The sequence below is a fragment of the Rhamphochromis longiceps genome, linkage group LG5 (assembly GCF_057381845.1).
Source record: "Rhamphochromis longiceps isolate RC_006_pf linkage group LG5, R_longiceps_female_GT1.1, whole genome shotgun sequence".
NCBI lineage: Eukaryota > Metazoa > Chordata > Actinopteri > Cichliformes > Cichlidae > Rhamphochromis > Rhamphochromis longiceps.
In genome coordinates, this window is record NC_140561.1 from 41101224 (window position 1) to 41117258 (window position 16035).

General features: G+C 46.3%; 1 protein-coding gene across 1 annotated transcript in view; it reads right to left on the reverse strand.

The window, feature by feature from the left end:
• dag1 (dystroglycan 1) overlaps positions 1 to 2797 on the reverse strand; it is a 56075-nt gene extending 53278 nt beyond the window's left edge. Inside the window, exon 1 of the mRNA XM_085407702.1 lies at positions 2344 to 2797. The gene's annotated coding sequence lies outside the window, so the exon portion shown is untranslated. The remainder of the gene's footprint in view (positions 1 to 2343) is intronic.
• Positions 2798 to 16035: the final 13238 nt, after the last annotated feature.

Here is a 16035-nt window from a genome sequence, read left to right on the forward strand (position 1 = left end):
CAGTCTGGGGTGCAAATCCCAAACAACCAGAGCCCAGGACCAAAGCAACTACGTTACTCCCACAAAAACTGCATCGGGGTTTCACGGGCATCAGAGACACCCCGCCCTCCCTCAGCTCTCCTGGGGAGACACGGAGGCGTTCTCAGGCCAGAAACACAGGAACTCCACCCTTCGAAGGTGGAGAACCACGGCCAGCTTCTGCAACTATCTTCACAGATATGTCCACGTTTCTACATACTACTTCATCTTCATGTTTGAAAGAGGAAACAAATCAAGTATTAAACTGATGAAGTCATGACCCACAGCACAACCCTCTCGCTGTAGTGTTGCAGTGCTACAGAAATCCAACTGAAGCCTTTTCACAGAGGAAACGTTCAATATTCCGACTTTTCTTTGTCCAATACGATCGTGAGCAGGTGTTAAACTGCTAAACAAAACAAGACATTTAAAAATGTGACTGTGAGCTCGGTCAGCGTCTAACAGACACGTTTACAGGCTGAAAGTCTGCCGTCATCCACAGTCAGGCCCACCGCAGAACCCATCACCCACTCACATCAGGAAATGCATTTTGTTTACTAGCACGGCGACCTATCAGTGCATGCCTCATTTTTGTACATTGACTTCTGAAAAATTTATCTGATCATTGCCTAATAAAACGACTTTCATCCACAGTGTCCACAAAACGGCCTCACGTGGAAGGAAAGCAGCAAACGATGGGCACATACACACTTTCACAGCTGGACGTCAGAGTCAGCACACACACACACACACACAGTGAACAAATTAACAGTCCGGTGTAGAAACACACACACTCATCGCCACCATGACGCTGATCAGCTCCGGCTCTCAGACGGAAACAAACATTGTTCTCAGTGTGAAGGATTAAAGTCGGCATGTGTACAAAACACACCAGCCCCATCAACATGACACACACACACACACACAGTGTGCTCAGCTGCAGCTCTGGCTGATTTGCGTCACTGAAGCCTCGACAGAATAGAAGAGAACAGAATCCATGGTGATGTACTGAGGAGGTATTGATCTACTTCCATTGGTGGTAATAGGAAAACAGGTGGACCTCCAGGCCTGCTCCCGCTTCAGACAGAGAGTAATAGCACCCACGGGACCGCTCAAAACCCTCCAAATTACCCATTACTGAACAGCACAGCCCCTTAATTTATGTAGGGCCCGTGAAGCAGAGGGGCCACATTACTCTGGACCAAAAAAAAAACCCATGAAGAAAGCAAGCTGAGAGTGAAGAAGTTTAACAGATAACTGGAGCAGATCAGAGCTGAGGTCAGCCTGGATCAGCAGAGTGTCTGAAATAAACCCGCTGTGCACCGAGTGCAGAGCCCGCGCCGCTCGGGGTCCAGCAGCAGCGGACGCGTTCCTGCTCCGCTGGCGTGAAGCAGCCAATCACGTCCCGTGGTTAAAACCTCTGCACGCCTCACGCAATTCACGAAAACTGCAGCTACCGATCAGCTTGGACCAGAAGACCGTTCACCGATGAGAAAATGACGTCATGGAAGCGCCACTTTTTAGATATAAAGCGAAAATATTCAGTTTTCAGGAGGAAATTTCTGCTTTAAAAATGACCGAAATCAGGATTATTTCATAACTACGTGAATATTAACAGACTGATTGATGAGTCCAGCAACACCATCACTGAACCGGAGCAGTGTGTGAGCCCCCCTCACTCCCCCTCCCCCCGCCGTCCCCCGGTCAGAGGAGACGTCCCCGCGCCGCGGCAGACTGTCAAACGTCTCCATGGCGAAGAGGACGTGAGAGGAATGAAGAAGAGTCGGGCGAAAACACCCTGCGGTGCGCACCTTCCTCACCTCTCCCCCCGCTGCTCACCCCGCAGTCCCGAGGAGCTGCTGATGAGGTGGAGGTTTGCGTCCACGCCGCCCGGCACGTTTTCACGCGCCTGGTGCACTTCGGCCAACTTCCAGCCCAGCAGAGAGAGAGAGAGCCCGGGAAGGGTGCAGGGGAGCCGGCGGGTCAGCGAGCCGCTCAGCCTCCGTCCGAGTGTCCGAGGAACGCTGCCCCTGACTGCCGCGCTGTGTCCGCGTCAGGGGCAGAGTTCCACACATGACGCCTAAAATAAGCCCGACTGTGACCGAGAGGCGTTTTAGAAAGAGGCACCCCCCCCAACCCCCGAATTAAAAAGCACCTGTTCGGTTCTGAAGCCCGAGCCGCGGACACGGAGGACAAGCAGGGCTCCGGGGCGTGCTGGAGCCGACGCGCTCCGAACGCACCGATATTCACACTTAAACACACCGGAAGCACCGGCGGGAAGCCGAGCCGCCGCGCGGTGACGCACAGAGCCGAGAACACACTGACCGTGAGCGCTGCTGTGGGTCCGGGTCCTCCCGACATTAATCCCGCTTCCCTCTCCGCTGCTGCCGCCGCGGTCACACCGGAGCTGGTGGCGGAGGAGGCGACGGGGAGCTCCGGTTACCTCCTTCCTGTTCACTCCGGAGTGCAGCGGACGAACCGGGCCGTGTGTCGGTGTCAGATCTCCAAAGTTGCACACGAAGCAGAGGCGGATGTCCGTAAAGCTCCGAGTGGAACACCGCCGGAGCTGAGGGAGGCACGGCAGCTGGAAAAATCCGAGGAACCGAGAAGAGCTGAGAGCCACCGGAAAAGCACAAGACGGAAATCACGCCGCTGTGTGCGGAGCTCAGAAGCCGCAGAGCACCAAACCCGGCGGTAGAACTTCTGCTGCCACCGCGGGTCTCCGAGTCTCCGCGTCCCGCACTCCCGACGTCCTCTTCACAAATGTCCGCTACCCAGCCTGAAGGATGAATTTCCACCCGGAGGAGGAGGAGTGAAGAGAGAGGGAGGGAGGGCAGTGTCTCGCATTCTCTGAATTACTCCACCCTCCAAGCTGCCCCCACCCTCCCCTCAGCGCCGCCACCTCTCCACCAGTGGCCTGCGCGCGGGGGCAGCACTTATTATTATTATTCTGTGTTTTATAATTAGTTCTTTAGTTTTCAAGCCAAATGTGTGTGTAACACAAATCTACCAGACAAATACACCAGATAGGAACTGGATTTCAAAATAAAATACAAAATATAAAAGTTTGTTTGCATTTCATTTTTCAAACAGTTATTAATCAGTAAAATTACAAATCAGTCAAAGGATGAAGTACAACATCCAAATAAGATTAAGATCTGCGACTCCAAATTCTAGTGAACTTAATTCAAACATCCAAAAGTTAAAAACGTGGAAACATATCAAATATAGGACAGAACAAGAAAAAATAGAAATGTACAACAAATAAAGCCACAGTCTGATGTGAGGTGTTCAGGAAGTTCGTTTCACACCGCAAAGATCTACAAGCTGATTCTGGTTCTCAGCGTGGGAGCGCAGACTGAGCCTGCGGAAATGTGCGAGCGCATCTGAAACGTAACTTGGTCTGCTCGTGCTTTTTAAACCAGTGAAAGGATTTTCAAGTCTGTCCTTTGAAACACAGCAAGGCGACACAGCTTTGTGAATGTGCGCGTTGCTGTGGTTGAACCTGCTGAACGCCAACACGTGAGCGAGTTTTCCTCAGTCTAAACGAAACTCAGACTCGCAACTATTCCAGGATTTCGGTCCTGATTTGGAGATTCTGGTTTTCAGGTGGACTTCAGTCTTTTGTTGCAGCGGATTTAGGCACTGATAAGTACACCTGTGTGTCATCAGCAAACATATAAACAGTATCTGAAATCTGAGCAGGAGCGAATCAGACGCTGAGGTTTGGTTTGTTCAGATTCATCACTGCAGTCCAGTTTCGCTCCAGCTGGTCTCCGGAGCAGATTTTGCTGATTTTACATTAGTTTTCATTAGTTCATTCATTTTAATTATTATCACACAGAGGTTGTTTGTCAGAGGCTAATATTAAAAAATGCATCTTCACCTTTCCTACTTCTCACTTTCTGCCTACAATCATCACTGTTCTTCCACGCACTCTTCTTTCTTTCAGTCATCCTTCAAACTGTCGCCCTTTTGATGGCCTATCTCATAATTATTGAAACGCACCGTTATGCATCAGTTCCCACACACAGGCGTGTTGTGGGCCTCCCTTCTTGTTGTTTTGCGTTGAGAGATCTCGTTTTTCTTCGACATGAACGCTGGAGTCTCTGCGGGAGTCTCAGTCGTGTTGGTCTGTAAGAGCGACGCCACACGTCCACCACAATCCCAACATGACAATAACTGAAACGATTACGATGTTACATAAAGAACATGAAGGGCTTTCTGTTGGTGTTGCAGAAACGATCCTTACTCAGAAAAACCAAGAACAAATTATTAAAACATGTATGTAAAAATATCCTCCGTGATGTGGATGAAAAGGCCATAAGTCAATATTAGCAAGTAAACTACACACACTTGCATATATGAAGTTAAATGTAAATGATGTGGAGATGCTGTTTGCACCAAAATATACTAAAAGCGCCTAAAGTAAAAGTATATATTATTTAGAATCATGTGCATATTGTTGCCTTATAATTATTCATGAATTCATTAAGCTGTTCATCATTTCAATGTTGCAGCTGGAAATAAATACATGTATGATAAACTGTAGTTTTATTTACAGCACTGGATTTAAACTTTGAAACGTGCTGATTGATGAGTGACAGTTTTAAACTAACTGAGAGTCCTGCTCGATCTCTGGCTGGCTCCCTCCTGTTGCAGCGCAGCCTCAGGTGAGCTTCCACACTGTTCTCTGTCTTTATCTGTGAAGCGTTCACCCTCTAATCATGAGCAAATAATCAATTTGTTGACTCAACGCCTCCTCCGGTGAGCTGAGACGCTTATGACATTGATCCAGGATGTGAATAATCATCGTGCAGGGCTTGTCGATATCTGTGCACGCAGTTAAGTCTTAACAGCTCATAATGAACAAGATAATATCTGACATTTAACTTTGACCAAATCCTCTCATATTTTGAATTCAGCTTCTTTTATTTTTCTATTGTATGACAGATCCAGACAATACCCACCTGTCTGATGTTTGTTAACCATTTCTCGTCTCCATTTCCCAAATAAGTCAAACTCTGAGGCACCAAAGAGAGCTAAAAACGCTCCAAGTCCCACTCCAGGAAAATGATCTGATCAGAAATAAATCACACACTCCGCCAACACTTTGGGCGTAAACAAAGACAGAAAACTGAAGAGCAGGTGGGAGAACCCTGACCTCAGCTGACGTAAAGTGATGAGGTAGCTGGTGGCTAGCTGCAGAGCTATGGCCAGGCTAATAGAAAAGATCCAAAGTTTAAGACCACTTGAAAAATGGCAACTAAAAAAAATCATATTTTGCATGGTTGGATCTTAACAAGGTTCCGAGTAGAGCTTCAACATGCAACAAGAAGAAATGGGAGTGACACAAAACATCTTTTTGAGCATGCAGTTTATTGAAAACAACTGAAGCACATTAGCAGAGGGAAGCTGGAGGATGAGGAGTCAACTGTTCCCAGTAAAAGTTCATGTTGAGGGTCTCTGAAGGGCAGAGACAATCTCAGTCAGCCTGAGAGAGACTCTTTACTGAAGCGATGGGCACACCGGGAGCTCCTGGGCTGCACCCTGAGACTTTAACTCAACAATTTGCTGCACATGAGCAGAGCTGACAAAAAGATGCAGAGGCTGAGAATGATGGCTGAACAGTCAAAGAAGCTCATCCAATGTTTGAACCAGAGACAGAGTCGATATATTAGAACTTAACGAGAGATTTGTGTATAAGAAGAACCTGGTGAGAGTGAGGAGGAAGAACTCTCTTTTAACAGGAAGCAACATGCAGCAGATCCAGGCTCTGCTGGTCGGTCGGGGCGAAGAAATGAGAATAAAGCAGCCCTGTGATTTCAGAGCTTCTCTGCAGCATAAATATTATCTGTGCAGATGTTTTCAGAGAGGAAGCTGAGCTGCTTTTCAAAAAAAACCCTTTAAACTGCGTCTGCGTGGGGCCGGAGGCTTTGTCTCCATGCCTGCATTGCTTGTGTTGGCTGTATGGACAGAGTGAAGGCACCTGCAGAGGTTTTATGCGTGTGCCTGCATTTCAGCACTGCGTGAAATGAGGCTGATTGGATATAAAAGCTCAGCTAAGTGTTTTATGAGATCATAAAATCATTTTTTATCCGTAGTAAAAGCCTCGTGTTTCTAGGAGAGGGTCTGAACTGTAACCTCGCACGATGGGACCGAGGCTTAAAAAACAGACTTTTGCTTGGAGACGTGTAAATGCTAACGCCTTAACGTCTTTAACCCATTGTTTGTCGCATGGCGTTGAGTGCTATCCCGCTAAAGGTGCCGTTAACGAAGCAGAGCTCTGATTGGAAGGTCACTCTCCAAAATCTGAGCCAGCGATGAGGAGAGAAGCGAACACAGCGCTGCTCAGGGAGCATAGGGTACGTAATGATGTGAGCGTGAAGCAGGGTGGTGATAAATGGACTGCGTGTATACTGTGCCTTTATCTCAAGAGCACTTCAGAGCACTCTCGATGTCTCGCATTGTTCTGATGGCACAAACGGCGTTTCATACATCACACGAGGCGCCGAGCGGCGGGAGTAGGCCGAGGCTCACAGCAGCTTCAGCTTGGCCAGTTTACTACTCGTTTCATGGAAACTAAGACGTTAACACATAAGAACTGAGGAGTAGTTTGTGTCATTCTGAGAATATTCGTTTATCCATCTCTCCATTTTCTCCTTATCTGATTCTGATTCAGATTCAGACGTGTCAGGAGTCTTCGTAATCAAGTCATAAAATTACTGACGCATCAGCGGTTGATGCATCAGCGGTAGAGAGGACGGTCGTCATTTAAACATCTGCAGCTTCTGGATACGGAGTCTGTGAGGAAGGCGATGGCAGCCAGAGTCCTGCATGCACTGCAGCCCCAAACCTTTCTACACGTTACGCATGAAGCATTACATCTGAGGCCATAAAGTCAGACTTTAACCTGTCAGCTCGCATGTACAAAGTCCATGTGATGCAAAACAGAACAGAGCAGGTGATCGACTGGTCTGAGACTCTGAACCAAACAGACGGTGATTTTCCAAAAACCCTCCAGCGAGTGTTTGGTGTGGAAACGGCTCATTTGTGCCACTTTGGTCCTCAGTCTCAATCTTTCTGTCAGCTCCCACAGCTCGTAGACAGAAATGATGGTAGATACATACGTCCTGTCTGTCTTCAACACCACAGACCTGTAGAAGTGACTCCTATGTCTGTGACTCGGACCTGGAAAAACAGAAATGGATGGAAGAACGAACCGACTGCGCTGACATCGAGATCAAATCAATGGCTAATTCTTGATTTGATCTCGATGGCACTGCACCAGTTCTCCATCTCTTGAAGGAAATTCCACATTCACATCAGTCTGGAACGCAAATGTGTTTTCTCCTGTAAAGTTGAGGGAAAGTTTTCTCTCTGCAGTGTTTAAAAAGAAAGCTCTTTGATGGCGTACTGTGGTGTACTGATCTGAGCGCAAGAGTCTGTTGTTGTGCTGGTCTTCTGCACCTGCACAGATGTTATCTTTGTGTCGGTGTTAAATCCGCAGTACGAGATGAGCGTAGGTGTCACTTTTAAGTAATGCATGTTTCATTTCAGAGTGAGTGAGATGTGAAACTTCAATCTGCTCATTAAACGCGCTTCATTTCATTCGTGTTTAATTGGGAGTTAAGTTTTCTCAGATCGGCGAGTAGGAGTGCAAGGCTGAAACTCACACTGTCTGCCCTGTGATGACTCAGCGATCACATACGAAAGTCTGGAGGTGAAAGAAAAGTTGAGTACGGTGTGTACTTAGCTTCGACGGTGCTCGGGACATCTCCGGACATGAAAGCGTCCACTGAAGTGGAGCTGCCAGAACCAGCGGAGGCAGTTATGAGTGAGGGGGCCGAGGGATGAAACGAATCTGGAAAATTGTTGGTATTTTGTCCGAGAACTAGGCCATCTTTGAGAGCGTTATTATAACTGACAGCAGACATTGTCCCAATTGTGCAGAGACAAAAAATTGTTCCGTGCCTCTCAGGCTCCGTCAGATAACTGGAAATGTATTGTTAAATGCCGCAAACAAGAGAGGCGAAATTGAACAATTGACCAATTCATCGTCAGAAGCAGAAGTTTCTGTGTCACTTGAAGGTCTCCGTAGGACTTCAGGAGTCACGTGGGGGCAGATGAGTCAGTAAAATACTCACCGATGCAACGAAAAGTAAAAGCACAAAGTGAAAGAATTTTAAGTGGCTATAAAAAGCCTCCTCATTCAGCAAAACACAACTTTACTGCTCGTGGAGTAAAATTGCTGTACTGAGAGCTTTAGGCAGAGGCCAGCCGACTTCACGTGGTCGAGGACTGCAGGAGCAGGTCCAGGGAGGCTGATCTCACTGTCTTTGGAGTCCTGAGGAAGATGGAGCTGAGGTGATGCTGAGTATCTGCAAGATGACAGAAAAGCAAAGGAAAGAGGCGGGCAACTGTTAAAGGAAGTTAGAGGAATATTCGGGCTTTGCTGCTCGGCCGTGGTCAGCATGCTGCTGCTAGCTTTGTGTTAGCATCACAGACTGTGCACAGAGGAGGTTAGGAGCCCCGTCCACACAGAAGCATTCGTTTTGACCAAGTTCACCTTCACCTTATTACCCCCTCCCTCTTGTTCCTGCATCATCTTTGTGTCTCCGGTTGGCTTGTGCGAATCTGGTTTGCTCTTATTCTCCTGACTGTCTGAACTCCGGCTGTACCTAATAAATGGACCGCCAGCCTGCTCGTGCTGAGTGCACAGAGCAAACACTCGCCCCTGGAAGAGGTATTCATTGCTGCTAACGTCGGGAGACAGGCCATCTTTACCGAGGGGGGTGGTGTTTCAATATTCATGATGGTACATGACAGAAGTGTGGATGAGAGGAGAAGTAGGAGTAAACCAACACCGCGGAGGCACAAAGTGGAGTCGAGAGAGCCGGGGAGGGCTGGGGAGAGCACTATAAAGGATATCGAGTCTGACAAAGACAGAGAGCGTATAAGAGCCGGAGCGCGAGGCACCGAGAAAGAAGAAGATCATAGCGAGACCTGCCACAAGTATAAAGAATGAGAGGAGACAGCAGTAAATTGTATTATATTTATACTGCATAGAATAATTATCCTTATCTTCAAAAGGAACCTTCTGCTTTTCTTTACTTCCCTTCTTAATGCTGGCTGTTCAGATTAAACGTTGTCTCCAATAATGTGGGCGGTACTTTCTACTCCTGGATCAGGATGATGTCAGAAAGAGCTTAAATTCCAAACCCACCTGCTGCCCAAGCTTCCTGTTTAGGAGGGGCAGCCAAACAGCAGAAGGTTGGCTTGAAGGGGGAGGAGCTAAAACAGCCAGTTTCACACAGAGGGAGACAAAGAAGGATTATTTTGAATTGAGAATCAAGCAAAGCTGCTCTACAGATTTGTTTGTAGCTGTGCATAATCATAACCACCTCACTACAGTACAGAGCGCACTATTTTCTGGAAATTTCCAGGAATGCTCAGCTTCTGAAGCCATCTTCAGAAATCCACAAATGACAGCTCGGCAACATCTGAAGCTCGGTGATTGGACGTTTCTTAACGAGTGACTGAACATGTTTATACTTAAAGGAGCTGCTCTTTCTAATGAAGCTGCTCACGTCCGGAGGATTCAGCCAGGAGATTTTGTGCTCGCCCACCAGTGAACATTGTCTACACACAAAATAAATAACTTGCGTTTTTAGGGAGCTGGCTGTCCACCGTGACGTCCCCTCGTTTCCAGCTCTGCAGATTGAAGACAAAAAAGCAGGTTGTCCACAAAGAAACTGAGCCGGGGGGAAAGAGGTGGGACACGTGGCTCTAAAATCGCACAAACACACTGGAGGGGAGAAGAAGGCAAATCTCTGCAGATGCTCAGCTCTCCGTCTCAGACTATGAATGCAGGGAAGGCGTCAGGCGAGCCGGGGCCTCGTCCGTGCCGCTGTATCTAATGAAAAGTGACAACTCCCTTCTCCCGGAAAGCCCTCCTGTTTTGCTAGGCTTCAAATCCGATTTGCTTGCCCTGCCGCCACCAGCAGCACCACCGCCACTTCCCACACCGTCAGCAGTGCTCCTCATCTCTTTCCTCTCAGCCTTCTAATAAAGTGCTCCCCAATTTTGCTGCCAATATATACTTATTATATTTTAAATATTGTAATTGTCCTGCAGGGAAAGGGGGGAGACGGCTGGCTTTAAACGTGTAATAATGTGAGAAACTGTAGGCGGTGTGTTGCTGCTGAGCAGCAGATGTTTGGGGAGAAAAGCCGGCGAGGCAGAGGAACGCTGCGACGTTGTCATTTGAGAGATAGCAAGTAAATTGATTATTGAATGGCAGGTATTCAGAGCGTGTCAGATTATCTGATGAGCATGTGATAGGAAAACTTCACAGTGCACTCAATCAATCTACAAGAAAGATAAAGTCTCCATCCTCGGTGGGCGTCTGTAGGTCGATGAGGCGAAGCAGCTTTGGTGTCGGCGTATCCTGCGGCTTACAGACGCGCCGCATACTTTGTTTTTGTTTCATTAATACTCCAGCGTGTTCGTGCCGCAGCCACATTTATGGAAAACCTTCTTTTTAGACTGGGTGCTGGCTGGTTTTGTGTTTTCTTATTGAGGATTTGGATAAATGTGGGCTGTCCTGTGACTAAATAAAAGCAAGGCAATGTCCTCTGTGTGTGTGAGTGTGTATTCATATCTTTGTGGGGACCAAATGTTGGAAGTTTACTGCAGTTGTGGGGACCAGAATCCCGGTATGGCAGTTTTGGTTTTAGTGTCAGGGTTACAATTGGGCTATGGTTAGGGTTAGGTATTCATTTTTCATGGTTAGGGGGAGCATTATGTCAATTAGATGTCCCCACAACACATGAATACGTGTGTGTGTTTTCCGCTTGTGTGCCTTGTAAAGCAGCGAGTCAAACTGGCAGTGCAGGATACAGTATGTGGGTTAGGGTGCCGTCCTCCTCGTTAATATTTCATCTCAGGCCTGACAGAATGAAACGGGGCAGAGAAACACAGAAGGCCTAATGTGACGGAGACTCTGCGTAACACGGCGGGATGTGTGTGTCTGTGTGCAGTTTTGTTTATGTTTTATTGATTTCAGATTGTATTGTTGTGCCTGGTTTTTGAAGCTAATGCCTTTGTGTGTGTGTGTGATGGTACACGTACACAGGAACGTACGCTTCAGGTTTCGTCAGCAGGTCTGTCGTGTGCAGGTAACATAAACAGATCCCAGCGCACTAAACGAGGGACAGACAGGGTGTCTGGGTGGGAGACGTCGGGACACAGTGTGAACTTGAACATTTGTGATGTACAGACCACATATGTTACATTTCAGTAAAAGCAATAAGGATAAAAGGAAGCTTCAGTTTGTCTTACAGTCTCAAACAACAGCCTCTATATGCGCCTGTATTCTCTTAGGTTTCACTCTTATTTCAGCACTTTTTGTGTTTCAGTTTGTATCCATAGACTGGTGTACCTTTTTGGAGCCATTATCCATGACAATTTTAGCAATTTTTACCCAATTATGGCACACATCTCCTGTGCCACTGCACACCATATTCCCCCTGTGCAACTCTGAAAGCAAAAACTATTTCTGAGTCCTGCTGCTTCATTTTCTTTGTGTGCTTCTCTGATAATCAGTGAAATCTGCTACGCTTGTGACTTTTTAGTGACTTCTAACTTTCCCAGATGAACATGACACAAACTAACCTTCTTCTGATTATAATAAAGGTTTTCCTTCACTGGAAACTAGTCTTCATATGGGACGTTGGGACCCTGGTTTCACAGGAGCTGAAGATGAGAGAAGAGGTTCATCAAAGAAAACGTGTTTCTCAGTGTAAGAATTACAAAAACTTTAAACATTCATCTAAAAAACATAAACTCATCTGTGGAACTGAGGCCACGGCCTCCTGCCTTTCTAACAATCCTCTAATTATTTGGATTAAGCTAACCGATATTCTTCGTTATGGGGAGAAACATTCAGCAATTACAAAGAGTTGGAGATGCAAATCCTAAAATCAATCAACAAAAAGGAGACTCAGACTCTAATCTGACTCCAGATCTGTTCTTCGCACCATGAACGAGCAATTAAGTCGAGAGAAACTGGACCATAAGTCACTCTCCCTGCAGCTGACCTTACAAACGACATGATGTCTCAAAAATATACGGAGTATGAATTATAAAGGGCCGTAGGTGGAAGCCTTTTGCACAGCAGTGTTTGGCGGCACATCTCAGCCAAACCACTTCATCTATTCATTTATTCTTTCAGTGACTGGGCTGCAGGAATCTCCTTCGGCCGCTCACTGTGCTGCGGCCTGTTAAAGATTCAAGGATGAAGCTGTTCAGCAAGAGCTGCAAAAACAGAGCAAACTATCTATTAAATCAGGCGAGAAACTGTGTTCATTCCCACTGTTTGGAGGTGATAATTGCAGTAATCAGTGCAAACAGTCACGATTTGGGTGTTTGGATGGTTGGAAAATCACTGCGATAAAATTATGACTGATTTTAAGTTGAATATGAAGAAGAGGAAATTGAAATTCGGCTGTAAACACAAGATCTGAGGCATTAGGCTGCTGCGGTAACTGAGGCCAGAGCATCCTGGCAATATTACAGTGACCAGAGAATTACCATGTAAGAGAGAGCAGCGCTTTAAAGGGAAAGGAGAGAAATGAAAGCCGAGCTGAGAGGCAGAAACGATTCTGTTAAGTTGGAGATAAGAGCATATTGTAGCCAGCAGAGGGAGGGAGATACGGGAGAGGGGATATGATTCAGTGGGGACAAGGGGACGTGATGCACTTCTCCAACAGATGAGTTTTCAGCCTGTGCTGGAAGATAAGTGATGCTGGAGCTGGCCTGGAGGTGTCACAGCGCAGCTCAGATGCTCTGAAACGCTACAGTGGAAACAAAATCGGGGGATTTTCTACCGCAAGATAAAAGGTCGTTACTCCCGGCAGCTGATTGACGATTTGTCAAGTTACACAGGTCATCGATAATCCCGGGGCGCGGACTCGTCAGCTATCGTGACCCTTCATCAGCACGCCACGCAAACAAAGATGAAGCTCGCAGAGATTTGTCTCAGTTCGTTAAAACGTTAAATAATGTCGTGTCATTTTTGGTTGATGGTGGCGACTAACGAGCGAATAACTCACGACACAATCTGCTTCAAAGAGAAGCTTCTTACAGACGCAATAAAATCCTGAAACTAATGTCACAAGATCGAGCTCCAGCAAATGTCCTTAAAGCTGCAGTGGACAGCACAAGTCACCCTTTCCTCCTCAGTGTCTCAGCTGATTGTTGCGACTGCTGCAATAAAACTGCTCAGACACAAACAACCAAAACAAATTCAATGTTATGAAGTCTAAAAATATTCACTCGTTTTCAAGAATATCTAATAAACAGTTCAGTTCTGGCACAACTCCACCTACTTCCTCCACCTCCTGTATCTCCTGCACCCGTGTATAGTGAAAGCGTTCTATTCTATTCTATTCTATTCTATTCTATGGTGCACGGAGTGACACTTAAAACAGTCTCAGACATTTGGTATTTTCTTATTGAATCTTTACAAAACAAAGCAAAGCACACTTCCTGTTTCCTGCTGAGACTCTTATTTTGGTGAAGCTCTTCAGTTACATCTTTGTTTTTTTATGATTTTGTCTTTTAATAAAACTGACGGACATTTTATTTGGTGTTTTTGGAGTTTTTCGGAGACATTTTCTCGCCCAAGAAAGCACAAAATTATTTTCTAATAAAACTGGTCAGATTTTGAGCTGGTCTCTGTCAGCTGGTCTCTGTCAGCTGGTCTCTGTCAGCTAGTCTCTGTCAGCTGGTCTCTGTCCCAGTTTGCTCTGTCAGGTCCGCCTGGTGTCAAATTTTGAAGCAGTTTCGCTTCATTTTTCAGTTTGCAGGTTATAGCTGCAGAAAAGAAAAGAAAACTAAAAGAAAAAACAAAGAAAAGGTAGGATTTTTTTAAATATGCATTACTGAAAGTCCTCCTCCTCCTGCCACTGAGACAAAATCTCCGAGGAGTGTTTAAAGCACCTTGTTGAATCTAAGTCAGGAAGACTGAAGGCACCTCTGCAGGCAAACGAGGGTCCAACCCACACCTATATGTGTGCCTAATAAAGTGTCTGGGGACTGCACACACCATAATACTTACTATATGCTCATTTTTTATGTTGATGCGCTGTGTTGGTAAACAAGAACGTGCACGTGTGTGTACATGTTGTGCGTACGCACCAGTGATCAAGCAGAAAAATTATGGCTCTCATGAGCTTCAGTCCAAACACACATTTATGATTTACTGCATGTGAGACATTTGTCCCGTTTGCACGGCTGTTGCATCACAGATCTGGGGAACGGCGAGCTGAGAGAGCGGATCTGCAGCCATCACCAAGGACACGGCCGCGTCGTTAAACGGCTCATATTAAGACTCGGATCAATAAAAGTGTGTCTGCTGTTGTGTTTTTATATTTGCTTCATTTAGATGTTCCCTGCTCAGGATGTACATGCATGTACACACATGCTAGCTGTAGTTTCACAGCTTGTAACTTTGTAATAAAACGATCTCGTTCTGCGTCTCCAAAGTTTGTCTTTTTGCATATTTTTTGCATTCAGTGACAGACTGCAAGTAATTGCAGTAACCGACTGTTTGCCCAGATGCTTGCCATGCAACACCACTGACCTCCGGGCGACCGCTTTCAAAGCGCTCGTGTTGGTCCCCGGGTGGGAGGCAGCTTGTCTCCAAAGCTGCTTTGAGGACGGAAACTGACTGCGAGTCCTGCTCAGAAACATTTCAAATGCAACAACCACGGCTGTCCGGCGTGACCCAAGGCTAGCATATTCATCCATTAATGCTTTGCATGAATCAAACAGGCAGCGGGAGATTGTTTTAAAGAAGACTCGATTCATCTCATCATCAGTTTCTCCCTCCAAAGCCGCCCTCGTAGTTTTATGGTTCCCCTTCAGCTAATACCGAAACGATTAAATATTCATGCTGCGAAACAAAAGCATGTTTACATGCTGAAAAATAACAAGGAGTCATGTTTGTTAATCTCTTTTAGCTTAAAAATTAACAATAAACTTCTTTAAAATCTATAAATAAAATATTAAACGAGAAATACAGATACAGCTGATACAGACATTTATCAAAGCAATGATCCCACTTCATGGTTTAAGAACACAAAAACTGACTTTTGTAAGCAAAAGATCCAAGTTTGGATTAAAAGGAAAAGCCTAAAAATATCCTCTTAAAGAGGTTTGGATCTATAGCAAGAACAAACAACAGGAACATGTTCACAGACCTCTGTTAAGTAACGCTGGCTCTTTGCTTTAGCTACACGCAGACCCCCCAACAAAGGCTGGAAATACCCAGATTAAATCATCTATTCTCTGCTGGGACTCCTGTTGCGGCATGTTGGACGAACTGAAAGCTTTTCCGGAAGCTTTTAGGACAACCTGATAATAAGGAATTATAACAACCCGCTCTGAACTGCCTCTGACATTCCAGAGTTAAACTGAGGGATCACGCCCACCACCACAGCTGTGCTTGTCCTTACCTGTCTTCATATCAGCATCCACAACACAAATACCTGCCTGCAGGTTTAAAATGGCTTTGAGAACAAACATGTGAATTCAGAGACTCTCTCTCCTCCAGGACTTCTGTCTTTGCCGAGAGCTGAAGGAATGCCAGCATGTGCCGAGGAGCGACTGATTTCCAGCTGGGGTGTGAGCAGCGTGCCAGGCTGTCTGGGAATTATCTTGTAAAAGTGATGAGTATCTAACAGGGGTCTTTGGAAACAAACAGGGGTCTCGTGGCCTAATTAGCAAATTAAAGAGCCAGAGATCAAGCAGGGCTTTGACGGATGACGCCGCGGCTGTAGATGTCACCAGCTAATGCCCCCGTCTTGGCCCTCAGCTCCCAGCAGGCTCAAACACACACACACACACACACACACACACACACACACACACACACACACACACACACACACACACACACACACACACACACACACACACACACACAGTCTCTGAGGTAACTCTGCACTCATG